Source organism: Staurois parvus, unplaced genomic scaffold, assembly GCF_062004578.1.
Source record: "Staurois parvus isolate SC_StPar_1 unplaced genomic scaffold, SC_StPar_1.0 ptg000235l, whole genome shotgun sequence".
In the NCBI taxonomy this organism is placed as follows: domain Eukaryota; kingdom Metazoa; phylum Chordata; class Amphibia; order Anura; family Ranidae; genus Staurois; species Staurois parvus.
Window position 1 is genome coordinate 7,909,581 of NW_028318031.1, and position 27,133 is coordinate 7,936,713.

The window sequence follows — 27,133 nt, forward strand, 5'->3', positions numbered from 1 at the left end:
TGAACAGGCCGCGACGAGGTGGGGAGGGTGGGGCGCTCCAAAATCCTCTGTCGACTGGCACGGAGCCCTCAACATTTCTAATTTTTATAGGGGTTATTGGGGTTTCTAGAATGTTCTGGGGGGTTAGGTGACCCTTTTTTTGACCAATCCTGAATGAGCACCCCAGAACTTCCAAAAACTTCCCAATCAGCTGACCCATCCTGACCAATCACATAACCCCCATTCATTTTAATTACTGAGAGGGGCTAGAAATCTATCCTCCACCATCCCATGAGGAAAAGGGGGCCTGGAAACTTTTCCCCCTTTTTTCTTTATACTCCACTGCTCAGTGAGGCTGTCTCTGTAGCCAGTAAGGGCACACATATTCATGGTTATGCAAGCACCACAGAAAAAAATAAGTAGGGTTGGGTATATGTTCATGTTGTAAGTTAAAAAAAAAATTAAAATTGGAACCTTTGAGATTACAGAAAAAAAAGGATTACAGAAGGAGAGCAACCGAGAGAAACTTTTATTCAATGAGGTACCAAATTAAACTCCTAAATAATCTACTAGAATTGTGTGTTTGCACATGTGGGCTCTCTTGTGCACTAAATGCACCTTGATTCCAGCATTAAAGTGGTATTAAACTTAAATCAAAAATGTTTTCTTTTGTAGGCTTGTTTCCTTTTATATTCACCAGGTAATAACCTACTAGAATTGCGTGTTTGCACATGTGGGCTCTCTTGTGCACTAAATGCACCTTGATTCCAGCATTAAAGTGGTATTAAACTTAAATCAAAAATGTAGTATGTTGAAGCTTGACAGTGGTATTTGAATTTGGAATCTATTTTTGTGAACCTGCATCATGCGTTCAAAGGAGTTGTCCATGCAAGTGAAACAGGCCATTGTAAGGCTTCAAAAATGAAACCAATCCATCAGAGAGATAGCAACATTAGGAGTGGCCAAATCAACAGTTTGGTACATTCTGAGGAAAGAAGAACACACTGGTGAGCTCAGCAACATAAAAAGGCATTTAAATCCACAAAAGACAACAGTGGTGGATGATCTCAGGATCCTCTCTCTGGTAAAGAAAAACCCACTCACAACATCCAGACAAGTGAAGGACACTCTCCAGGAGGTGGGTGCATCATTGTCAAAGTCTACAATAAAGAGAAGACTTCACAAGAGCAAATACAGAGGGTTCACCACAAGGTGCAATCCATTCATAAGCCTGAAAAATTGAAAGGCCAGATTAGACTTTGTAAAAAAAAATCTAAAAAAGCCAGATCAGTTCTAGAAAAGCATTCCGTGGACAGATGAAACTAAGATTAATCTGTAGGAGAATGACGGGAAGAAAAAAATGTGGAGAAAGCTTGGAACAGCTCATGATCCAAAGCACACAATGTCATCTGTAAAACATGGTGGAGGCAGTGTGATGGCATGGGCATGCATGGTTTCCAGTGGCACTGGGTCATTGGTGTTTATTGATGATGTGACAGAAGACAGAAGCAGCCGGATGAGTTCTGCAGTGTTTAGAGATATACTGTCAGCCCAGATTCAGCCAAATGCAGCAAAGTTGATTAGATGGCGCTTCACAGTACAGATGGACAATGATCCAAAACACACTGCAAAAGCAACTCATGAGCTTTTGAAGGAAAAGAAGTGGAATATTCTGCAATGGTTGAGTCAATCACCTCATCTCAACCCAATTAGTTTTGCCTTCAGCAAGTGAAATGCATGCTCAAAGGCAGAAAGACCCACAAAGAACAACTGAAGACCACTGCAGTTAGAGCCTGGCAAAGCATCAGAAAGTTGGAAACTTAGTCTTTGGTAATGTCCATGGGTTCCAGACTTCAGGCAGTCATTGCCAGTAAAGGATTCTCAACAAAATATTAAAAATGAACATTTAATTTATGATTATATTCAATTGCCCAATTACATTTGAGCCCCCGAAAATGGAGGGACTGTGTATAAAAGTAATTGCTGTTCCTAAAATTTGCACTTGATATTTGTGTTTAACCTCTGGAATTAAAGCTGAAAGTCTGCACTTCAAATTCATTTGGATTGTTTCACTTTAATTTATTCTGGTGGCATACAGAGCCAAAAGTATGTAAACTTGTGCCTGTGTCCAAATATATATGGACCTAACTGTATATGTAAAGTGCTGCTTTAATTGACGGCACTATATAAGTACCTGAAATAAATAAAATAAATGAAAACTGATGTAGCCACAACTTCTCATGATTGCTAAGCTGCAATTTACTTACTACAACTTATGTTTTTGGATTTGGGTTTAATACTGCTTTAAAATACATATGGACTTTTTAAAAGGAAACAACTTTTTTGGTCAAATGCATTTGTGTTTTTTTTATGGCTTTTCTAAAGAGACCACTAATGAAGAAGTCTGTGCAGGTATTCTGTCTCTGAAACCTCATACAGAGCCCTGTGAAGGAAGGGGGGAAAGTGGAATTGTTTTCGCTTACTTGCTTGTGTGTGTAAATTTAAGCTTGAGCTTTCTAGGCAAGTGGCTTTTTAAAACTGAAAGTAAGGAGTAACTGGAAAATGTGAAGAGAAGCCATAAGCTTCCCCTGCTGGCTGCATGCAATACAGCACATTGATATGTTATATTTTGTATTTACCTGACCAGAAAAATATTTTACTTTTTTATTTTTTTTTTTCAGTCCTAAACATTTAGAAAATATACAGCACAACTGTAATCTCCTTTTAAAATAAGCGGTGCAAAAAGAATGCACAATGCAGTAACCCTTCATCTACCCCGAATCACTTTTTTTTTAAATGGAAAGATAAATTGCTGATTATACACCACTTACACCAACAAACCTAGAATCCATCCAATTGAAGCATATATGTGTGTGTTAATTTACATGGCGATTTTCTTCAACCCTTCTCATCAGAAGACGCACCTGTCAAGGTGTTAACTTCTCTGGATGTCCTGGACATCTCTGTGAGATGGTTACAGTTCCATCTTTGTTAAATATTTGTATCACTTTTGCTACAGTATTCTGACTGATAAGTAGAGCTTTACTGATCTTCTTGTAGTCTTCGCCTTTCTCATTGCTGACCGCATGAAATGGGAAGGGGTTTTCTTTAAGTAATGCCCTTTTATAATCTACTGTCTGCTGGACACATGTTTAATGAATAATTAGACTCTCCTGTAGTTGAATTCATGTTCAAGACTTTCATTGGGGTGTATTCATTTTTGCAACATGGTCTTGAATGAATTTAAGAAAAATACTTTTTTTGTGTGTGCAACTTAACAAATCTTGTTTGCAATCAATAGCCCACATTCATGGGAGTATTTTTCGGTATAGTGTCCCATAGAAAGTGTTGATTCTGAAGGAAAAGTAACGTTTTTTTGACAAATCTGTTGGGGTGCTGAGCACTGTATATACAGTTGTTAATATTTTATTTTTTATTTAACATTTCAATGCTTGTTTCCTTTCCTCAGCAGAGGAGTCACATCTTTATGTACATCCCTGGTTAATCCAAGAATCAGGACATAGAAAGCTGGAATCACAGCTTGTCTTTTCACCATGTTACTCTAACTCAGTGTTTCTCAACTCCAGTCCTCATGGACCCCCAACAGGTCATGTTTTCAGGATTTCCCTCAGATGAAACAGCTGTGGTAATTACTAAGGCAGTGAAACTGATCAAATCACCTGTGCAAAATAATAGAAATCCTGAAAACATGACCTGTTGGGGGTCCATGAGGACTGGAGTTGAGAAACACTGCTCTAACTGGAGAACTCTAAATGGCGAAAGCAAAAATGGATCAAATCTGTAACTGACAAAGTGCAAAATAAGCTTTAAAAACCTGAATATTCAGTTAACCCTCCCCTAAGTGAAATGGGAAGGTTGCCATTTCTGACCTCCTTCTGAAAATGCTACATGCTTGGCTGTAACGCCAGCCTTTTTTTAGGTCACAGGTTTCTGCATGCTTTTACTATTCTAGGAAAAACAAATCTTGTACGTTGGACAATTGTGCACCCTAGGTTATGTTTATTTAATTTCTGTTCCAAAAAGTTCTTTTATTTGGAATTTTACATTAGGGAAGGCCTTTACAAATATACTTAGTTGAAATTAAATTTTATTGCTCAGGCCATATATTATCTGCCTGCTGTTTATTCTGTTTCCATATGTAACTTTAGAAGAGCATTCTAGCCTGAGGAGTGACAAGTTTCTTTGCGTCACAATTTGCTACTCCTATGCTTGTTTTAGGCATGTCAAATTTATTTTCTTTTAACTGTTTTTTTACTCTTATATAACCTGTCTCCCATGGTAAATCAGTAAACTAATTTTGATCATATTACAGCATACTTCTAAGCAATCTGTAAACTAACCTAATATGGCTCAAGTCTGGGAGTTCTGGAGAACAACTTGAGAAGTTTCACTGTGCTGTTTTTATTGGAGAAACAGCAGCGCCAAGTTTTGGCATTCATTTCCAGACTCCATGGAAAGAAAAAACATTTACACATTATATAATAATTATGCAACACAACTTTTCCCTGTTTTGTTTCAACACGCATTAAAAACTAGTTACTGCTTTACTGGTTGTCAGGGGTTTTATTAGGCTATGGGTTGCTTTGAATTCCTTTCAGTGTTTTGTAATCTTTCTCTGTGAAACCTAGTAACCAAATATCATAATAGTGGTCACTGGATAGCCGTTGTTTCAACTCATTTGTGGGATGGTATCTTAATTCTGGTGATGTTCAGTCCTCAAGAGTGACGATCATGCCTGAAAAATACTGTATAAAGTTGATTTGAATTTTTTCCTATCAAGAAATTAGACTGAGAATGCAGGGATTTTTTTTTATTCCCATATTTCCAGTAAATACTTCTCTAATTAAGGAAATTTTAAATAAAACAATATAATAAAAATTATACATGGATAATACTAAACCATTTTCAGGAAATTGCATCATTATGAAAAAGTACTGTAGCAAACTTGGTGTCAAACTGATATGTCCTAAAGTTCATTGTTTTCCATTTTCTTGTGTTGGAAAATATACTAGAGAAACAAATGTCAATTCACATTAATAAAATGTAGTTGTTTTAATTTGCTCCACCCAAATCCAGCCCATAATACAAAAAGGGTAGTCCAGGAATCTGCAGTGCATCACAACCAGGAGCCGTTTGGCATCATGTGACTTTCAAACAAATCTCTAAACTGTATTTCTGCATATTTTTTGTTACTGCTGTCATGATCACGGCGTCAGACCCCAGACCTTCTCACCAAACTCGTGACTGAAGGACTGGCCGATCCAAACCGCGATGTGACGTGCGTAACAATACCACGCCCAGCTGCACCCTGCACAAAGATTTTCCAGCTAATGGACTACAATCTATGTACCTGCAACCTGAGCGATTGTTACTGGGTCGGGTTAATTACGCAACTAACCCTCCACACTGCTACCACCTCCTTTTTGTACAGAGAAAGAGGAAATTCGCGTTATCAGTTATAACACTATAATGATTGAAATAATCGTCTGTATAAAATGGCCTGCAGGCCGGTTATACAGAGGTTTAAACAAACAGTAGTGTCTCTTCAAAGGCAGGGATTCGTAAATTGCAATTAAGAACTATAAAAACAGTTCAACACTTTCAGAAAGAGAGATTTATTACTAAAAGGGTCAAGCAGGTGCAATTAAATATTGACAGAGAAGATGTAACTAAGATATATATATATATATATATATATATATATATATATATATATATATATGCAGAGCACCATAGCACAGTAAAGAGATAACAGAGGTGAAAGGGTTAAAGTACTTGCCAAAGTCCTGGGTTTAGCAGATCCCAGTCAGAGCAGGAGGGTGCTTTGATCTCCCTATGTTACGATGGAAAAATGGGAGAATTCTTCAACTCTCTTCTCTTAGGCTTGACAGCCTGCTTTTAAGTTTCCCAGCAGGGGGTGGTTCTGAAATAAAAGACCAATCCCCTGTTTAGGGAGGGATCGTCGGGCGGAACCCTAAACTGGAGCCCACATCTTTCATAATTCATATTCTGGTCTATAACTTCCCAGCTGCACATGCAACAATTTACCCGCAGGTATATTATTATGCAGACAAGTCTGAGGATTATCTAGATATGAATTATGGAATTATATGTTGCACGGTTCACGAGTTCTATGTTTCGGCTCCACTGATGGTCCGAGATAATTCGAATGACCCATCGAACTGTTCGCCTGCTCCTAGCCAATCTGACGGGATGTCTGGTTTTTATGTAAGTCTCTCATATTCCAAGATATGAGACATAGTGGAAAAATGGAGTTTAACAGAGTTTATCGGATTCTGTCACCTCCACTGAGTTCGGCTCATCCGGTCAGCATTTCTTTCAACTTCTGGGAAGGCTCTTTATCTGTTTTACGAGGTGTGAAACTACACAGGCATATTGGTCAGTAAGGCTCCAATTCTCTTGGGAATGCTGGCCTTGTCCTGGCCTAGGTGAGAAAGGCTACACTTTCGCAGACCGCTCGGCACCAAGCTAGAAATGCCTTGCCCGGCCAGTGACCCATAAACAGTACACATACACACACTGGCCAGAGGTATCCTTTCAGTGAGAGGGAGGGGTGGAAAGATGAGGGGAGAAAATAGAGATGCCTAACAAAATGGTTGAACCGCATCCATCTCTGAGGCGCACGTTTGCGACACTCAGTGCCAACTTTTCTTTCTTGGGCAGGGGGCAACCATGTTGCTATGTGATTTGGCACACCTCATGTGACTTTGTCTGAGCCTGTATAGGCTTAAAAATTGTATTGCAGATTGGGCAAGGGGAAGAGATGTTCACTACATGAAAATTAAGAGAGTTCAGTGCTGCTCAGGGCTCATCTAGGGGACGGAAACTTGAAGAAAAGTGCCCACTGATAACTTAGGCTGTCAGCTTTAAAATAACACTGTTACTTAACCACTTGCCAACCGCGCTATAGCCAAATGACGACTACAGCATGGTTGTCCAGTTCTGCGAGAGCGTCATATGACGTCATCCCAGAACAAAGCAGATCACCGGGTAAATACAGTTGCTGGTTAGCAGCTCCACTTTCCTCACGCTGTCACAGCATGAGGAAAGTACTGCCGATAATATAACCAGCAATTGTCAGAGAACAGATCGGCACTGATGATCAGTGCCGCCAGTCAGTGTCGCCCTTCAGTGCTGCCTACTAGTGCAGCCTCATCCATGCACATCAGTGAAGGAGAAAAATTACCTGTTTGCAAAATTTTATAATAGAAACAAAGACAAACTTTTTTTTTTTTTCCAAATTTTTTGCTTTTTTTTGTGTATAGCGCAAAAAATTAAAACACCCAGTGGCGATTAAATACCACAAAAGAAAGCTCTGTTTGTGTAAAAAAAATTTCACATGGGTACAGTGTTGCATGACCACGCAATTGTCATTGAAAGTGCAACAGCGCTGAAAGCTGAAAATTGGCCTGGGCAGGAAGGGGGAGTAAGTGCCCAGTAGGCAAGTGGTTAAGTAACTTAAGTTAAGTAAAGGGACTTTATGCAGTAAATTCATGGAAGATGAATCAACAGTACTTTTAAAGCTTGATTAATGCAATTTATTAAAACAATTATTTTTTTAAATGTAACCAGAGTATTTACCTAATAATATCAACCTCTTACCTCCCTGTACAGGGATAGCACTAGAATTTATTGAGGTGTTCTACATGCAATTTAGTTAAAGTGGAACTATACTCGCCTAGAATCTAGCGATGCACTGTCCCCGGAATTCACCGCTGGCTGACATCCTTAGGTGGCCGGCTTCCAGGTTTCAATAGCTGCCCGCTGCCATTGAATGAGAGAGTTCCATCAGATTCTACATTGCCAAATTTGTGAAGTGAGCTTGGCTTGCGCAGCTTACTGTACAGGGGTGGACAGGCAGGTAAGTAGCTTTAATGCAGAAGAGACAAAGCATGTCTCTTCTGCATTAAAAATCCTTCCTATCTGCCCATTTTGGAGCCGTTCCACTTTAAATTGACTTATTTTTTCAAAGATCTACTTGTGTGTATCCAGAAATGTATAGATCCAGATTGTCTCTGCCGCCTCTGTCCTTTGCTTGGCTTATGGCCTGGGGTAGCCATTATTTCCTAAGGCCAGGTATGCATGGGCCTTACAGTTTCAGAGGATACCAAAAATATAAACACTATCTGTATTAGGCAGTTTGTATTGTGGGAATTTAGAATTTGCCTGCAGCCGAGGCGTGTATATGTGTTTACAAATTTGTGAGAAGTGTGAGAAGTGCACATAGAATGCTGCTTCTGTTTTAATAGGGCAGTTATCCTTATTCCATAGTTGTATGAATTTTTGCTTCTCTAGCCTTGATACTGGTGTTATAGCCACATGTGCCTTTTTAATGGGTCTTTCATTTTTGCCAAATAAGTCTGCACAGTATAACGTCCCTCTCTTTCTCAGTAGCGGGCAACAAAGAGCCAAAACTGCATATTATATTCATGGTGCTCATCAGTAGGTATTTCCAAAACAATCTTGTATTCTTGTATGTATTCCAAGGTTAACATATTTGTTTTTGACCATTTTTTTGTCCATTGTCCAGAGATGAAACCAAATATGATTGGTCACTGTGTGAAACTTCAATTTCACGTTTTCACTCACTGTTCTTTATAAATAGCTATTCAGTTTGTTTCTTAAGTTTGCTGAAAGGGCTTGTTGTACTGTGAGAATTTTCCATTCATTGTGAAAAGCCCTATTTGACTTAAAAGCTGATCGATTTTTGTGACTGTGCCACTTTCTATTGAGCTGCTGTGGGATAGGATGAGTCACTCTCTAAGGGTCAATTAAATTTAATTGGTACCTCATTCTCTTTATGGTCTTGAAATTTTTGCTCAGACCAATTTGAACTTTTGGGAGAACTTTTAGCCACTTAAATTATAGTTATTGGATGACTATTTAAGAATTTTAAATGGTTATACTGTGATATCTTTTATGAAGTTCCAACATGTTCCATAGCCTGGCACCAATGCTTCCTACTTGAATGCCATCTAGGGCTTGCTTTCAAGACCACCTGTAACTGGTTTCCTCTCCCAGTCATGTTTTTTTGGGCTAAACAATCTAAAGTACCACAGTACAGAAAACATGTTCTATATTTGAAACATATCTTATGTCCTGCTGAGTTCTAATCAAAAGTAATAGCCACTTTTTAAAGTAATATTCCTTGCTACTTCCCCTATCCGTTGCTTCATAAGCAGCCAACTCTCTTCCTTCCTAGCTCCAGGTTATGGGTGCGCGTAGCTCTAATGTTACCATGTTTGAAGTCATAGCTCTGATATACTCTTATACAATGCAAGACCAGCATTCTAGTATTGTACTTGAAGATGCTGAGTGCCCGCCCACAACCAGAAGTGTCTAAAGGAAAAGAAGAATGCTGACTTCCGAGGCATAAGGTGAATAAAAGTGCTTTTTACTGGTACCCTAGGAGCCCTACTGGAAGGCTCATTTGATTTATTTTCCTAAAGTTTCAACTTTAATGGAAATGTGTTTTTGTGTGTAAGACTTGTTTATTTGTGTGTCTGCACTTTAGTTATATGATGTCTGTCATAGTTGAGCCCCCTTACAAAATTATAACATGATTTACTGAATATTGGGCATGCGCACAAGGCTTCTTCATATCCCAAGATTTGACACCTTGATTTCAGGCTTAAATGCAGGTTTCTTTTATCATTCAATTCCAATTACACATCTGCACACTTTTTCCTCCCTGCAGCTTTTGTACATAACAATAGTTATGAGGCAAGGTTGTCCTTGTGATCATGTTTACTTGTATGTCTTTTATATCTTTGCTCATACATTGGTGACAGATTTGTTTTTCCAAATTTCCTGTTCAAGAGTCTCTACATATAATGCTAATTATTTATGAGCAAGTAATTTTCTTTCACAAATTGCACATTTTATATTATATTTTTCGTATGTTTTTTTTTTTTTACATTTTTTTTAATAGCCTGCAGTATCCATGACGACTGGACCTTTCACACAGCATTTCTCTGACTCGTTGCGAAATGCTGACAATTAAATATACAGTACTTTAAAGAGATCCATCAATCTTTGTTGTCATGCCAACCGGCTTATATTTAGAAATGTAACAAGTACATGGAGTTCAATTTCTCTTGTACTCAAACATGGATCTGCAACTGTAATTGAATTTTTTTTTTATTGAAGATCAGAATCCTGTTTGAGCAATGCTTGTTTTCAGAATATAGTTTTCTTTTGTGAGGAAGGCCCTTCATTTAGACACATTGTAGTATAGTGGCAACATACTTCTTCCTTATTAGATGTAATCCATTCATTTTAGTAGATTGTATTTAATTGCTGTGTCATATTAGGGTACTTTTTCTAGGCTGCCAAATGCGTCGGTCTGTCATGTCAATTCATAAAGCAGAGCTCCATTTTACAATTTCAAATGACATAAGTAGTTAGAGAAATAAAACAAGTTAACAGATTTGTATAGGAAGACTGTTAATATGCAAATTTGATGTTTTTTTAACCATTTCAAGACCAGACTGACCCCCCCCCCCTTTTCTGCCCAGTCCAATTTTTGTTTTCAGCACTGAATGACAATTACTCAGTCATGCAACCTTGTAACCAAATTAATTTTAAATAAAACTTTTTCCCAAAATCCAGTGCGTAAATACCACCAAAATTAAGCTTCATCTATCTAAAAAAAAAAGTTTAGTTTTTGTTTAAAAAAAAAAAAAAATTGGAATTAAATAATCTTTCTTCATAAATTAGGCCAAAATGTATTCTACCACATTTCTGTGGTGAAAATAACCCAAATATGTGTATATTCTTTAGTCTGTGTGAAAATCATGTAATATATTTATCAGTCCCAATGTACTCATGGCCTATCCCAACGGTCGGCAAGCCGCGGCTCGCGAGCCACATGCGGCTCTTTACACACTTTAATGCGGCTCTTCTGTGTGCTGGGCGCCCGCTCCCCTCCCTCCTCTCGGGCGGCTGCCCCAAAAGTCAGGACTCTGCAGCTAGCCCAGCAATGGGCAAACTACGGCCCGGCGGACCTTTTAATCCGGCCCGCGGAGCGTGGCAAACATTGGCTGTCAGGATGTAGGCGGGGCAGCGTGACGAACGCCTCTCCTCTCACATTCCGCCCTGAAGACCGGAACGGCGTGGGAACACGGCGAGAGGAATGCGCGGAGCAAAGGTAAGTGAATTGACACAATATGGGGAATGAATTACTATAGGGGGGATGAATTACTATAGGGGGGATGAATTACTATATGGGGGATTAATTACTATGGGGGTGAATTACTATATGGGGGATTAATTACTATGGGGGATGATTTACTATATGGAGGATGAATTACTATATGGGGGATGAATTACTATGGGGGATGAATTACTATATGGGGGATGTATTTTCAGTTTTAAAAATGTGGCTCTCAAAATAAATTTCAATCGTGGTTTTGGCAAGATTTGGCTCAGTTGAAAAAAAAGGTTGCCCACCACTGGCCTATCCTATTTCTTGAGGCCCTAAAATGCAAGGACAGAGAAATACTCCCCAGATGACCCCTTTATGGAAAGTAGACAGTCCAAGGTATTTAGTAATAGGCATACTGAGTTTTAGAAGTCATTTTTTTTCAGTTTTAGTTTTAGTTCTTGTTCACACAAAGCATAGGCATGCTTTCAATTACACCCCAAAACACTTTCTGCTAGGAGTATAAGAATACCACGTCAGACTTTTTCACAGCCTAAATGCATGGAGGGACCAACAAGCCTACTTGTTATGTGGTTGACCCAAGAATGCCATATTTACTGGCCAAGAAGTACAGGAGCCTGAAGAAAGGAAGGACAAAATAGTTACTGTGGTTCCAGGAGTGAAGTTTTCCGCAGGGGATCGCTGGGACTGGTGTCATGTAGTCCGTCAGACATGCAGGTGGGTCAGTTCAGGAGGCAGGTAGAGACTTGGTCAGCAAAAATAGGCAAAGGATTGGTCCAGGCAACAAGCCGAAATGCAGTCAATAAACAGGCCAGGGTCAGTACAAGTGGCAGGCAGCGGCAACATGGTACTGGTATGGCAGTGATCGGGAACACTGTTGCTGGCTTAGACTTTTCTGGCAGCACTGGGAACTAGTGTGGCAGCAATCGGAAACACTATTGCTGACTTACACTGGTGTGGTAACACTGCAGCTGGTGTGGCAGTGATCTGGAAAACTGTTTCTGGCTGCTCTAGCCTGGTGTTTTGGCAATCAGGAACACTGATTCTAGCTACACTGGTATGGCGACACTGTAGCTGATGTGGTGGTGATTGGAGTCACTGATTGGCGACATTATTAGGGCTTTTTTCACATATGACATTTAAGGGTGATAAAACCTTGAGGTTGGACCACAGTTTCACCAATCCCCAACTGCTATCCCCTTTATCTGTAGAGCTAGCAGTCAGGGGTGTACAAATACTACGGCTGTGATGCTTTGCAACTGTGGCAGGAATCATATTCTCTCTACTCTCACCGATCGTGACCCGTTAATGTGAATGGGACCCAAGAGGCTAAAGCAGTTGGAAGTGATGTGATATGTCTTCCCGTTGTCTGTCAAATGCTTTCTGAAGAGTGTTTCAAACATGGATCGCTCTTCAAGAAGCATTTCACATGTGAACAAGTCCTTATGGTGACACTATGACTGGTGTGGCTGTGATTAGGGACACTGTCTGGTATGCATCATTGCTGTGACCAATCACAGATCTCACAGTAGTAAATGAGGGCATTATGAATGAAAATCTTTGTTTACTACTGTTACTGTGATCGCTGCAATTAGTGATCACACGGTACAGGTCCAATATTAATCACACAGATCGTGCCTCTGCTTGCCCCTGAAGGCAGGAGGGTGTACTGGTAAAGCCTCCCAAAATGGCACTTGTCCTTCCAACCCATTTCCTGTATTAACAGTGCCCGGGTGGAAATAGGTTAAAGTGTATTTCCACTTTTATAATTCTAATAAATGAATTCCACTTTTATAATTATAATGAATGAACTTGTTTTGTTGTAAATGATTAATACCCAATAGCATGAATTTGAATAGTAAAACTTTAAGGGCCCATTCAGACCTGTTTCTTTTTGTGTGTTGCGTTAACAAGAATGGACCACGAAAACAGACATGCAACATTTTTTTTTTACACCGTACATATGAGTCCACTGTTAGGGAGTTGTGCCTTGTGGTTCACTGCAATGCATATGCAACTAAGCTGTGTTGTCTGGTGTTGGGGTGGAATTCGAAATAAATGGCACTGCAGCAGGCTAAAGCATGTATCGTATGTTGTGGAAATGTCACACATATCAAAGGTGTGTTTTGACCCTAATAGAGTTTAGAAGTTAGCTTGTACATACATTTTATTATGAGCCATCATTGTAGCTCTGCCCTAGTGCCCTCCAGTAGTGCTTACACAAAATGTGACTTTCTCAAAGTTGAGACTTGCAAAGAACAAACACATTATCAATAGGCACAGGGAATTGTATTCATAGATGTTGGGAGTAGGTGTGCCTTCCCTCCACTATAAAGAAGTAGAAGCAATTCTCCACTTTGCCTAAAATTTTACCATATACTTTTTTTTTTTTTTAAGTTTTGGACTGAGTGGAGAGGGAATAAAACACCTGTTATGTTTTTATTGTGATCTGTGGTCCTGTTTGGGAGTTTCATCTTCTCTATTTGTCATGTTTACCTTTATGCTCGAAAATGAAAGAAAATCCCAAATTTTGGGGACACATTCTAGTGACGATCAGGGATTCCCTCACTTTAGAGGTATGTACTTTCACTTCCTGTTTTGGCTTTGAGACAGGAAGTAAAGGGAAATCTCGTCATTAGGATACAGATGGCAAAAATATCTGACAAGGGTTATAACCCTCCCTTACTCTATCAAAAAAAAAAAAGTTTTGCGTTTAGTTGATACAATGTTAACATTGATGAAACCTTGTGCACAGTTTATAATATACTTTTTTCTTTCACACAGATTTTTGTTAGCAAGCGGAAAAAAGACGCGTTTTGTTGAGATCAGAAAGACTTTTCCTTTTAGAGGTAAGGCAGAAGCATACTTTATGTACTGGTAGCAAACGTACTTTATGATTTTAGAATACTAATTTGCCAGTAAAATGAAGGTTGGGAAATTAAGATTATATACTCATTTTTTTTTTTTTTTTGTAACCCTTAATTAGTTATATATTTGTCTAACAGAACATTTTTGGGTTTTTTTGCATACGTTAATATCTGCATGTTTTTGCTGGAAATTACCTTAAACCCCCAAAAATTATATATTCTCTGAAAGCAGAGGTCTTGTAGAATAAAATTGTGACAGTTGCATGTTTTATGTTTGTTACACAATATTTGTGCAACTGTTTTTATCAAATGTATATTTTCAGGAAAAAATGCACTAAAATTAATTTTAGTGCAAACAAACGCAATACCCAATTTATATTTTAAATATAAAAGACAGTGTTGCATTGCGTAAATAGATAATAAACGCGGCAAGCCTTAAAATTGTGAGCAACATTGGCAGGTTATTAGTTTTGAGTTAGCCATGAATTATGGCTCTAGAATTAGTGTGTTCATGACAATACCTCATGTGTGGCACAATTTATGCTTACATGCACATGATTGCCCTATACTGCGAGTTTTCATTGGGGTGTGTGAGGGGAGATGCCTTTTAAAAAGGTAATAAACACTTCTTGGTGACTTGTACCTACAGGTAAGCTTACAATAAGGAATGGGAGAGCCCAGCAGTCACCACAGGCATAAGTAGGGATGGGAGAAGGGCATCACCTTTGGAGCCTTGTAAAAGCGGTTAGGTGGCTCTAAAGTTGCACAGATCACTTTTACCTTAAATTCTACCTTTAACCAGTTGCTGACTTCAGGTAGCCAAATGACGCTAGACTGCGGCCGGCCAGTTCTGGGAGGCCGTCATATGACCAGAACGCGCTTTCCTGCGCGCCCCCGGCGATCTCCGTGATCACTGTGTCCTACAGACACAGCTGATTACGTGATGTGGTAAAAGGCCAATCACAGCAGCCTTTTACCACGTGATCAGCCGTGTCCAATGACATGCTGATCACCGGGAAATGCAATTGCCGGTTCTCGGCTGCACTTTCCTCACACTGTCAGAGCAGGGATCAGCACTGATGATCAGTGCCCTGATGATCGGTGCCCAGCAGTGCCACCCACCAGTTCTGCCCACAAGTGCCCAGCAGTGCTGCTCACAAGTGCCCAGCAGTGCCGCATATCAGTGCCAGCTCATTAGTGCTTCCTATCAGTGCTGCCTATCAGTGCAGCCTCATCAACGCACATCGGTGAAGAAGAAAAATTACCTGTTTGCAAAATTTTATAATAGAAACAAAGAAAAACATTTTTTTTCATATTTTTTTGCTCTTTTTTTTTTTTGTTTGTAGTGCAAAAAATAAAACATCTAGCAGTGAGTAAATACCACCAAAAGAAAGCTCTATTTGTGAGAAAAAAAAATGAAAAAAAATGTCATATGAGTACAATGGTGCATGACCACGCAATTGTCTTTCAAAGTGTGTCAACGCTGAAAGCTGAAAATTGGAATGGTAAGGAAGGGGGTATAACTGCCCAGTAGACAAGTGGTTAAAGTCTTTAAAGGTAAACATTTTTTTTTTTACCATTTTGAAAGGGAGGGTTATAACACCAGTTAGTTATTTTTCTTTTGCCATCTGTGTCCCATTGGGGAGATTTTCCTTCACTTCCTGAGCCAAAACCAAAACCGGAAGTGAGAAGAAATCTCTCCAGAGTGAGGGAATGCCAGGGTCTCACCAGGACCACCAGAACTAGTGCCCCCATTGGAAGATTTCCCCTCTATTCCTGTTTCAGTGTGAACCCGAATTTTGGACTTTTTTAACTTTCACGTTCTATGATAACAGAAAACAGGGCAAATAGGGTAAATCTCCGTATCTGGGGCCCAGACAGCAATAAAAAAATGACAGGGCTTCCAATCCCTCTCTACTCTATTCGAAATGAGAAAAAAAAAGTTTAGTTACACTTTAAAGCCCTGTACTAGCTGAAGAGATGAATACTGAGTTTACGGCTGCTGTAGAAGCCATGAGCTTGCTTTAACCCCTTTCTTCCCATGCTGTTTATAAACGTACCTTGGTAGACAAGTGGTTAAAGTGAATTTTAGCCATTTTTCTACTGTTTAAATTATTTTTTTTCTTTTAACAATAATTAACTTTTTATATTTTCATTTATAATTATTTGTATTATTATACAGGATTTATATAGCACCAACAGTTTATGCAGCACTTTACAACATAAGGGCAGACAGTACAATTACAATACAAATTAATACAGGAGGAGTCAGCAGGCCCTGCTAGTTAGAGCTTACAATCTAAGAGGGAGAGACGAGAGATACAAAAGGTAATAACTTTGGCTGATGGACAAAATACATGTACAGTTGTTAGGTGGGGGCAGGGTTGGCGTCTCTGAATAGATGCGTTTTAATGGATCATCTAAAAGTGGACAGAGATGGAGATAGACACATTTGGGAAGGGAGTTCCAGAGGATGGGAATGGCTCTGAAGAAGTCCTGGAGGCGAACATGGGAGGAGGTGACAAGGGAGCTAGAAAGCAGGAGGTCTTGGGAGGAACAAAGAGAATGATTTGGTTGGTATTTTGAGACCAGGTTAGTGATGTAACTAGGGGCTGAGTTGTGGATGGCTTTATAAGCTGTTGTAAGTATCCTGAATTTTATTCGTTGGGTGAGCAGGAGCCAGTGGAGGGACTTTCAAAGAGGGGTGGTAGACACTGAACGGTTGGTAAGGTGGATGAGTCTGGCAGCAGTATTCATGATGGACTGGAGGGGGGATAGCCTATGCAAAGGTAAGCCAATGAGATTGAGTTGCAGTAGTCAAGGCGGGAGATGACCAAAGGAGTGAGTGAGAAGCTTTGTGATGTCACTGGTTAGGAAGGAGCGTATATTGGAGATGTTGTGGAGGTTGAGGCGGCATGCTTTGGACAGTGATTGGATGTGGGGCCGAAAGGATAGTTGGGTCCAGGATTACAGCTAGCACCTTGGCATGTGGGAATGGGTTGATGGTTGAGCTATTGATTTTGACAGAGAAGTCAGTGGAAGCACGTAGGGGAGGAAATATTATGAGCTCAGTTTTGGATAGATAAAATTTCAGGAAGTGGTGTAACTTTAAGGCTGATATGTCTGTTAGTAGATTAGTGATGCATGAGGAGACTGATGAAGTGAGCTGAGGAGTAGAAAGAAAGATTTGGGTGTCATCAGCATAGAAATGGTATTGAAAGCATGGGAGGCAATCAACTGCCCAGAGAGGAGGTGTCTCTAAACGGAGCCTTGGGGAACCCCAATGGAGAAATGAAGAGAAAGTAGAATTGTTTTTACTTTTTTAGTGATGCATTGAAACAAGCCCAAAATTGAAAAAAAAAAATATTGACAAAGAGAAATCTCTTTACACAGAATACACTTGACTTTGAAATGGTGTCATGTCTATAAGATTCTCCTTTATCTAGGTCATGGTAAAGCTACTGTTCTGTCTCTCCAATCTAAGCATTGATAGTGTGATCTCTGTAACTTACAGTTGTGATGAGATAGAGATAAATTCAACCTCAGTTGGATACCACAGTCAGTGACTCAATCGATAAGACATCTTGTACATCTTGTGACGTTTATTCCATAAACTGAGAGAATATTACAACAATGAACTTTCGATAGGTCAAAAGATCATAATGTTTCCTGCTCCATGACATGAAGCTAGAGCTGCAATGTATTTCTGGGAAAGGGGGAGGGCTATCTATAGAGCATTAACTAAACCAAAGGAAAGGGAGGAGCAGAAACAAAATGTAGAAACACCTAAAGGCATATGACAGTCAATATGACAGCCATGTGAAACATGACAGCTACCACAAACTACAAAACGTCTATAACATTACAGAGCAAGTCCAATTTAATGACTAACTGCTACTAGTTTTGCCCATGTATAGTTTCTACCTCCCAATTTAGGGCTGAAAGCTTCTGTATGTAAAGCTCAACACTGTAATTTATCCTTTAAGAACATGTTTGCAAGAAGCAACATTTTTAGATTTTTTTGTTCTATTTCTGTGGAAAAAAACCTGCTCTGTGAACTGCTTTAGTCAAGTAAAAATGTATTGCCTAATCCCCTAGTCATGAATAGTAATAATGTTACATAATGTTACTTGACACTGACATGTGTTTAGTTCTCTGTTTTTCAGTTTGACCACATTTTCTTACTTGAAGCTTTTTCAGTGTTTTTTTGATAGGGTGTCATTTCACTGAAGACACCCTAATAAAATTCTTGTTTTCATTTTTGCGTATTTTTTTCCAGTTTAGCACAGAAGTGCTCAGATAAATAAGGTGAGATGGTAATCTGGGTTATAAAATAGTTTGGCTGTCTTTTCTGGCCTAGTCATTATTTGGCAGCATTACAACCTCAGATCTGGCACTTAGCACAAGTATGTGTTTGTCAAATGCAAAATGTGAACAAAAAATAAACAATTGGATGATTTTGGTGTCCTGTTGGCAGGACTCCTGGCCTGCCTGTGTATTTTGCCATATTTAGCTCTTCAAATTGATGTTTTCAGAGCTATTTTACCCACCAGTTCTCTGCCCCTTCTTGTAAAGACAACTTTGTCTGTCTTCACAGTTCATCATCACAGTTCTGCCTTTGTACACAAGCCATGGTGGAACAGAAAACATTTTCAAACAATCACATGATGCTTAGCTGGTATTTTGCAAAGGCTAAATTTGAACCAAAGTGTTCCCTTCTTTGCCATAGACTTCTGGATGCCTTCTGCTTTCCTGAACATAAGCAAACCAAACACGTCCGCTGGCAGGAAACTACCACCATATTACATAATAAAAATTTTCAAGTGATAAACCTTAAAGTGCAGGTCATGAAGTAAGAGTTTTCCAAAGGATTTGGGTTATGGTTTTTTTTCATAATAACCATGGCTTACACCATGCACAGAGGTCTTTATTGAAAATCAAGCTAAATTCTTACTTTACCTTTTAAAGGTAGATAATATCTACCTTTCACTTTTTTGCAGTGACGTTGAATCACATACTGATTTCTTATATCTCAGGGATGCCAGTGGCAAGATATCTTCATTAGAATTAACAGTTCACTTCCATAAGTGCGCTAACTATTGCAAAGCCAAATGATGGTGTCATTCTTCCTTGAATTCTTCATGAAATGGAATAAACATTTACCTGCAGACTCCTTTATTGTCCTAGACAAAAAAAAAAAAAAAAATCAGCGGTGTAGCAACATTAATTGCAAGAGAAGCAGATGATACTGGTCTCTCTTCTCACTAGATTGGTCAGCTCAAAGTTCAGTACAGTCAGGTTTACATGTTCATTATATAGTATGAGACACCTTTTCCTATGCTTTTATTTATTAAAAACGTCTGTCTTTGTGCTGTATTTTACACAAACCAATCTAAAAGAAAGATGTGTGTGTGTGTGTGTGTGTATATGTGTATGTGTGTGTGTGTGTGTGTGTGTGTATATATATATATATATATTTTAAAAAAGTTCACTCATTCAATTTTTAGTGTCCACACTGTATATTTTACCTTTGAAGTTGTGCTTTAATTCCCTGACCTCCCCGAGTGCCGCCTACCTAGTAACATGCTTACCTTCAGCCCAAGTTCATTCATTTGACTGTGGCCCTGCCTGGCACCCACTGAGCTGTCTCATAGGAATGAATGGGGCTGCAGACATATGCAGGATAAAGAAAAGCTAGCCAGTGTTTTTTTGCAAAAGCTGAGGGGTGCCATACAGGGCCTCACAGAGAGCATTGCTGGATTGGGGCTAAAAGTAGGTATCTTACTGGGAAAATTGCACTCACAGGGCTGGGGGGGGGGGGGGATCATTAAAAGACAACTTCATCAAAGTTGAAGTTATCCTTAAATGAAATACATGGTAATGCATGGTACAACACATTTTAATGGACATGCTGTGACGTACTGGAACGCAAAACTAATATTCATATAGACTCTAAGATAATAACATTAACATCTAATGCAAAAGTAAAAATACAGAAAGAAACCTTTTAAATAAGAGAATGAGATGGCAAGGAATATAGTAATGAGAATTTGCCCAATGGATTTGCAAGATAAAAATGTGCAGTAACGGTGGTATTCTGTTAATTGTCCTCTTTAAAGTGTTACTAAACCCATGGCCCTGCATTCCCACAGAACATGGAAATGCAATTATTTTAGTAAATATAAACTGCTAAAGACCTTTTCTCATCAGCAGTATGAAGCAGTCTCGTGACTTCCATCAGTGTCTAACTGAGCATTGGTTAATCTTGTAGGAGGAGTTTTCATTCACCCCTGATTCTCCTATGAGGCTGCATAACCCCTGACCCTCTGTCTGGACAGTGCTTATTGAGCATGTGCAGAGTGACTTCTAGAGCTCTGTACTATGAGCAGATGGATTGGGGACAGTAGAAGAAGGGGAGGATCAGAGACTACAAGATCAGACAGGCTTTTTACATAAGATATAGGATTAACCCCTTGGGTTCCACAGTGAGTAAAACAAGCATAAAAAACAAGCTATATGAGCGCTGGGTTGTGGTATGAGTGGAGAGCTGCCAGCATAAAGAGGGAAACCTCAAAATCCTCCAATGAAAATATATAAACAAGTGAAAATATGCAGCGTTAGAATGATAATGATGAGCAAAATATATGTACGTATAAGAAAGTATGCAAAAAGAACAATAATATTCAAAACTGGCGTTTGACAACGCTAAAAGGTAAGAAGACCAGTCTAAGGTATAATCTCATAGGTGCAAATAATGACAATTGTGCTCTAGTCCGTATATATGCACGTATACGAGAGTAGACAAAAGAACAATAATATTGAGAAACTGGCGTTTAACAACGCTAAAAGGTAAAAAGACCAGTCTAAGATAAAATCTCATAGGTGCAAATAGTGACAATAGTGCTCTAGTCCGTATAGTAAATAAAGCAAATATCCGTGATTGCTGTGAGAATAGGTGTACAATGCACTAACCAGATAGCACAAATGATTGTGCATTGGAGTATATAAGACCTACTCCTTGGTACTCAGGGAATGGAACCTTTAACACGGATGAAGTCATCAAGGCAGGAACCAACCACCAGGGGTCATCCATCCAGAGCAGGTTACCAGTCTCCAGCAATATGAATCACAGCCATCAGGACAGGTTAGCAGTCTCCAGCAATACCGGTCTCAACCATCGGGGGGATCATGCAAATATGCATAGATCAGGTATGTAGAAGCACCTTAGGAGAAGGGGGGGCTCGCTAATGGAAATAATGAGCCCAAGAGAAAAAAAGCTCCAATAGTGTAGTAGTTTTAATGCTTCAGGTAAAAGTGACATCAGAAAACAAGAAAATTCCAAACACTTACATAGATCAGTCAAAAGAGCTGTCAGCCATATGTGAGGCTGTGTGGTGTAATGGTATAGGTTAGGGGCACCTCCCTAACGCTTTTCGTGTAACACACACTTTATCAAAGGGACTTTGATATATACTGCTGATGAGGAAAGGAGTTTAGCAGTTTATAGTCCTCATAGCTAGGCCCTTTACAAAATAATCTAGAGTGGGTGACTGGGGACAAAGAGAAGGCAAATTTATTTAATACCTTCTTCAGCTCTGTATATACAAAGGAGCATGGGGGAGCTCTTGTCCATAATGGGCATGGTATTGACACAGCTCCAGATGATCCACATTGGCTCACAATTGATATGATCCACAAATATTTAGACAAAATAAAGGTGAATAAAGCACCTGGACTGGATCGCATACACCCACGGGTCCTTAAAGAATTGAACTCTGTCATTTCAAAGCCATTGTTTATAATTTTTAAGGACTCTTTAATGAGTTGCATAGTACCACTGGATTGGCGTAAGGCCAATGTGGTGCCAATATTTAAAAAGGGGTCAAAGTCTTTCCCAAGTAATTACAGACCTGTTAGTTTAACTTCTATAGTTGGGAAGATACTGTAGCGTTTAATAGAAGACCACATAGATGAGTTCTTGCTGGAAAAAATATTTTAAGCAACAGACAGCATGGATTCATGAAAGACAGAAGTTGTCAAACAAATCTGATTTCTTTTTATGAGGGGGTGAGCAAAACCTTGGACAGAGGGGTGGCGGTGGATGTGGTATACTTGGATTTTGCAAAAGCGTTTGACACAGTTCCCCACACATGGCTAATGTGTAAGGTAAAGTCTACAAGCTTGGAAAAATCTGTATATAAATGGGTAGAAAACTGGCTAAAAGATCGTATTCAGAGTAGTGGTTAATGATTCATACTCTGAATGGTCTGGGGTCATCAGTGGTGTACCCCAGGGTTCAGTGTTGGGATCCTTACTTTTTAATATATTTATAAACAATATAGGGTCTGAAATTAAAAATCCCATTTCAGTCTTTGCAGATGACACCAAGCTGTGCAGTGGAATAATGTCCTTATAGGATGTCTCCAACTTACAAGCCGACCTCAATGCACTGTTTAATTGGGCAACTATGTGGCAAATGAGGTTTAATGTTGATAAAGGTAAGGTTATGCACTTGGGGGGCTAAGAATATGCATGCATCATACATACTGGGGGGGGTTAATCTGGGGGAATCAATGGTGAAGGATCTGGGGGTTCTGGTAGATCACAAGCTTAATAATGGCATTCAATGCCAAGCTGTGGCTTCTAAAGCGAGCAAAATCCTCTCTTGTATTAAAAGAGGTATAGACTACAGAGAGAGAGAGAGCGAGAGAGAGATAATTTTACCCCTGTACAAATCATTAGTAAGACCTCATCTGGAATATGCAGTTCAGTTTTGGGCACCAATTCACAAAAAGAACATTGGGGAACTGGAGAAAGTACAGAGAAGGGCAACCAAACTGATAAGAGGCATGGAGGAGCTCAGCTATGAGGAAAGATTAGAGGAACTAAATTTATTATCTCTTGAGAATAGGAGATTAAAGAGAGATATGATCAACATGTATAAATACATCAGTGGTTCATATAGTGAACTTGGTGTAGAGCTATTCACCCTGAGGTCATCACAGAGGACAAGGGGACACTCTTTGTGTCTGGAGGAAAAGAAATTTAGCCTCCAAACACAGAAAGTTTTCTTCACAGTGAGAGCTGTGAAAATGTGGAATAGACTCCCTCAAGAGTTGGTTCTGATGAGCTCAGTGGATTGCTTTAAAAAAGGCCTGGATTCTTTCTTGGATACACAGAATATAACTGGATACTAACATTTATAGGTAAAGGTGATCCAGGGAATATCCGATTGCCTCTCGGGGGATCAGTACTGTGGGAGACCAGATATAGTGAATACAGGGTCCTGGGTTTAGTAACATTTATGCTGCCCTATTATATGCAAGCAAAAATATTTTTTTTATTTTTCTTGCCGATTGGGTGTTTTTACAAAGTGAATGTTTTGCCTCATTCACTAAGATTAGAAAAAGTCCACTTTGCAAAGTGAAAATTCCAAAATACTTTAGTTAATCAGGGTCACTTGATGTTGTAGGTGATATTATGGAAAATGAGAGAATCAGGGTTACTTGGTGATGTTATAAAAAATTAGAGAAAAACTCAACACAGAACACTAAAAACCTAACAAAATATAGCCCTTTCCCATGGTTTGATTAGAATTCTACTTTTATTTAATTCTAAGGTATGGGTATCATTATTGCTGCAAAAGCATCAGCTACATTTTTACCTTTTAGCTGAAATGTTAACAAGTATTTTATTATGCCTGAACTTTTTTTTTTTTTTTTCTGTCTTTAGTTTCAGCTTTTTTATGCTCATTTAGGCTGGGCTATGATTTGTCACTTCTTATAAAAGCAAAACATATCTCAGTATCAAAAGTGTAAAAATATGAACACACTGGGAAGATCTGAATCACAGCCCAATGTACACATTTGGGTTCTTTGGAAAATCTTCATATTCAGTCCCTATAAAGATAATCTGATTGTACAGTAAAGTCGTCCATACGCTAGAATAATTTTGTCTGGTCTGCAGAAGCCTGATATTACACCCCTGATTCACTGATCACAGGTGCATTGCTTTCCAAGCCACTTCAGGAAAAAATAATAAATGCTTTTTTTCTAGCAAAAATGTTCCTTTTTATAATTTTTTTTTTTCTAAAAAGGTGACATTTAGCCTTTAAAAGCAAACTAAATTTTAAAGTACTTTTACAACATTCATCATGTCTCTGTTGGCATGTACTGGTGAAGTTTTTTGTACGAACATTGGTTCTAAAATCTACCAATGTGGTCAGCTTAAGCATTAAAGTTTCTGTTAAAGTGATGCTTTAAAAAAAAAAAATCATGAGGGATAAAGGACTTGTCAAAGTGTGTCGGTGTGTTTATTTACTTAAAGCGGAGTTCCAGTCAGTTTTGTGTTTATTACAAGTCAGCAGCTACAAAAACTGCAGCTGCTGACTTTTGATAAACACACACTCACCTGTCCCGGGGTCCAACGATGTGCTCACCCACGCCATCCCTTCTCTTTCTCTTCTCTCTCCGGCGCCAGCATCACAACTGTGGGCACCAGGCTGTGACAGCTTGTGGCTTCACAGCTGGGTGCCCACTACGCATGGGTGAGTTGCACTGCGCATTCTCATTAGTCCGGCAGTCTTCTGGGACTTGTGAACTGAGCCGGAAATAGGAGCGGGTACTTGTCAAAAACAGGTATCCACTCCCCCCCCAAAAGGTGCCAAATATGGCAGTGGATGGGAGAGGAGGCAAATAAGCGGAGCTTCTGCTTTTGAGTGGAACTCCGCTTCAATTGGTCCTGTGTGCAGTATCTGGGGCCCTCTTACTTTTGAAGGTGGCTACCAAATTCCAGTAAGTTCCCTACCTGCAGACCCTGGCTAGGGTTGTGGGGAACGATTGCCCTTGTCCTCACTTACATTGCCCCCTGGCAAGATCATCAACCCTTATTGGGACTCCGCACAATTTTTTTTGCCTTCCTTAAAGTCTATTCCGGGCCTGATATGAATTTTGCAGCGAATCCAGGCCCTTTTTTTTTGTAAAGCACCATCCCTGCCACCATCTTTGGATGATAGCTGATTTGGTCAGGCCGGGTGGGAATGACTAGACACTGGCTCCCTAACAGCCTGCCTAAGTGGGAAGCGGTCACATTTAGCAGGATATTAATACCACTGCTAAATGTTTCACTTCCTTCTGCAGCTGAAGGATTGGCTCAGCCTAACATCCCTTTAGTTCAGCTATTTTCCGAACTTGGAACATATAAATTGCAGAAAAACGTGCAAACCCGCAGCTCATCCCTACTCCTAACCTTCTTATCTTTAGTTGTATAGTAACTGTAGTGCCTCCTTTTATTTTGTAAATTGCAGTGAAAACTGTTGGACTATATGCATACTGTATAAGAATAATACTTATTTCCCTAAAGCTAGCCATATATTTGGATTTCTGCCAATTCCTGCTAAATCTGCCAAAATTCAATTCATGGGTGGACCTGTCAGCACTAGCTGGCTTAACAAACTTTGAATGAAAATTGAAGGAGTGGGTGAAAAATTGTCAGCTGAACAATGAGTGCATCCTATCAGCTGCAGTCACTGTTTGGGTATTCAGACAACTGCTGGTGCTGCTGCTGCCAAATACAACAGCCGGCAGGGGTGGATTCCTCCATCTCTGCTCTTTTGCGTGGATGGAGGAATGTATTAGATTAAAGTATATGTTTAGCAAGCAGTGGTAAATTACCGGTGATGAGTTCTCTGGCATTCTCAGAAGAGACAGCTCTCCTCTGAGTGCCTGTTTATGAAGTGGTGTAGATTGCTTCTCCTAATGAGGAGTGAAGCGATCTACAAGCGCTTTGAACTGTGGAAAATGGCTACTGTGAGATATAGGGAGATTAGTGTAATAAGAGATCAGTAAAACACACAGCCGTGGGTTTATTAAGCAGCGGTGAATTACCGCTACTGTGTTGGTATCTCTTCTCAGTGCACACAAATACACAATATTATACAAAAATAATACACACACTATATATTGCCAAAAGTATTGGGACACCCCTACAAATCATTAGATTCAGGTGTTTCAATCACCTCCATGGCCACAGGTGTATAAAATCAAGCACTTAGGCATGCAGACTGCGTCTACAAACATGTGAAAGAAGGGTTCGCTCTCAGGAGCTCAGTAAATTCAAGCGTGGAATCGTGATAGGTTGCCGACTGTGCAAAAAGTTCACCCATGAAATTTCCTTGCTACTAAATATTCCACGGTAAACTGTTGTATTAAAGGAAAGTGGAAGCAACTGGGAACAGCAACTCATCCACAAAGTGGAAGGCCACGTAAAATGACAGAGCGGGGTCAGTGCATGCTGAAGCGTGCAAAAGTTGCCACATGTCTGCAGTATCAATAGCTAAAGACCTCTGAACTTCGTGTGGCCTTCAGATTAGCACAACAGTGCATTGAGAGCTTCATGGAATGGGTTTCCATGGCTGAGCAGCTGCATCTAAGCCTTACATCACCAAGTGCAATGCAAAGCATTGGATGCAGTGCTGTGAAGCACGCTGCCCCTGGACTCTAGAGCAGTGGAGATGTGTTCTCTGGAGTGACGAATCGCGCCTATCTGTCTGGAAATCCGGTGGATGTGTCTGGGTTTGACGGTTACCAGTAGAATGGTACTTGCCTGACTGTATTGTCTCAAGTGTAAAGTTTGGTGGAGGGGGATTATGGTCTGGGGTTGTTTTTCAGGGGTTGGGCTTGGCCCCTTAGTTCAAGTGAAGGGAACTCTTAAGGCATCAGCATACCAAGACAATTTCATGCTCCCAACTTTGTGGGAATAGTTTGAGGATGGCCCCTTCTTGTCCCTGTTTGGGTGGAAGGAAGGAAGGAACGGAGGGGGTGGAAGGGAGAGGGTAGGTGGAAGGGAGGGAAGGGAACAAGGGGGGAGGGGGGGAGGAAGGGAGGTTGGACTCACATGCTCAGTCAGGTGCATCAGAGCTGTCGGCTGCTGTGTGTATAATTTCCTGCCCACACATCCTCTGAAGTTGCAGGAACTGGAGTGTGGCGGGCCACAGCAGGGGGCAGAGCAGATCTAGCTTCTCTCCCGCTTCTCCTATTGGTGTGGTGGATGGGGGGGGAGGGGCTGGGCACTGAGGAGTGCA

At 39.9% G+C, this 27,133-nt stretch overlaps 1 protein-coding gene across 4 annotated transcripts in view; it reads left to right on the top strand.

Annotated features, from left to right (window-relative positions):
• Nucleotides 1-27,133, top strand: part of LPP (LIM domain containing preferred translocation partner in lipoma) — a 469,545-nt gene that overhangs the window by 132,011 nt on the left and 310,401 nt on the right. For all 4 annotated transcript variants that reach the window (XM_089680141.1, XM_089680143.1, XM_089680142.1 and 1 more), the window contains one exon: nucleotides 13,970-14,034. The gene's annotated coding sequence lies outside the window, so the exon portion shown is untranslated. The remainder of the gene's footprint in view (nucleotides 1-13,969; nucleotides 14,035-27,133) is intronic.